The sequence below is a fragment of the Aptenodytes forsteri genome, unplaced genomic scaffold (genome assembly GCF_000699145.1).
Source record: "Aptenodytes forsteri isolate BGI_AS27 unplaced genomic scaffold, ASM69914v1 Scaffold2, whole genome shotgun sequence".
Lineage (NCBI taxonomy): Eukaryota > Metazoa > Chordata > Aves > Sphenisciformes > Spheniscidae > Aptenodytes > Aptenodytes forsteri.
The window spans coordinates 15,882,274-15,883,803 of record NW_008795695.1 but is presented as its reverse complement, the minus strand read 5'-3'; positions in this window follow the sequence as shown (position 1 = coordinate 15,883,803).

Below are 1,530 nucleotides of genomic sequence, written 5' to 3'. Positions count from 1 at the left end.
CCCGGCCCCGCCGCGCAGCCGGCCGGCAGAGACGCGTTTCCACCTTCAGCCCTTTCCCTCGTAAGCAAGAAAAGACAGAAAAACCCCAATAACCTAAAACACGAGTCCAACTTTGCTCGCGATACAACCACCTGGCAGCAAAGGAGTGTGCCGCACACCCTCAGCGGGCCTTTTGTTGGGCACAGCTGGAATTTGAGTGTAAATCCCCGTACCTCCTTCCCTGTCCTTACTTATTTTTGTATTGGCGGCAAAATTAGAGGTGGAATTTACTGAACAGAAGCAAGGGAAAAATAAATCAACTCGAGGAAACCTTTCCTTGCCCAGTTTGACTCCTAGCATTACCCAAACTGTGCATCTCTAAGGGAAAACCACAACGCGGCAACTTTCTCTGAAATTTGTGTACCACACGAACTCTTGAAGAGGCCACGGGAGCTGGAAGCGCACTTTCTAGGTGCTTATATGCAGTTTGGGAGCCAGCACCAGCAAGGGGAAATAGCTGATTTTATCGGAAGCACATCTCCATCTTGGCCTGACTCCTGCCAAAGGGCAGTGCTCCCCAGGCAGGTAAGGTGCTTCGCACCAACGTGATATGTCTCCAATCAACTTCCGAATCGGAATCACCGACAAATGATGCCAGTACGAACTCACAGGTCAGTATCATGGACTATTCATTGCCTATACGTAGCTAGAAATCTGCTGGCCTGGTAAAAACCACTGCTAACAAAACAATGTCGGCAAAGGCTGCAACACACTCTTGTGAGAGACCGGCGATTCGTGCCTACTGAGGCTCTTTCAGCACAAAGGCTTTTAGAGGAAGAAGAGAGAGAAGGGGGAAAAAAAGGAGGGAGGGCTCTCGTGTTTCAGGGCTGCTGTCCCCTGGGAACCAAGAACCAAGTGTAGCTTCAATCAAATGCTGACTTCTCCTCCGGGAGCTCAGTAGGAAACCTGATCTCACTAGCTCATGCCTGCCTCCATGCATATAGGCTGGGTTTTCTTTCATACCAGCAATTTGTATAAAGAGGAGAGCCAATACAGTTTATTGCAAACGAGATCTCGCAGTAACGGATCTAGAGAGAGATTTCTGTAGCTAAAATAAGACAACCTTCAGCCGCCTGCTCAGGGCAGGCCGCGCCGCAGCCGCCCCCAGCTCCGCACACACGGCTCTGCCGTGGGCGCCCCTGGCGCGGCACAGCACGGCCTCCCACGCATCTCCCCGAGCCCTGCATCCTCCCCAGCTGGCAGCAGCCGCCCTGGGTTGGGTTTTTGTGCAATGCCAGGTTACACTTCCATTAAAACGTTTACGCCGGGAGATCACTTCCTGCTTGCAAGTATTGTTCCGGCTTCCCCTGCTGCTCGCAACTTTAGCCGGAGCTATTTCTCTCCTCGCCCACTGCTGTGTGGAGACCCAGGGAAGCATCCACCCCTGCCCGCTGGCCCTGGCCTGCCCTGGCACGGCAAAGCACGGCACGGCACGAGAGGTCTGCCGGGAGAAGGCAGGCGAGTCCTCCAGGCGGAGCTCGGCATAACTTC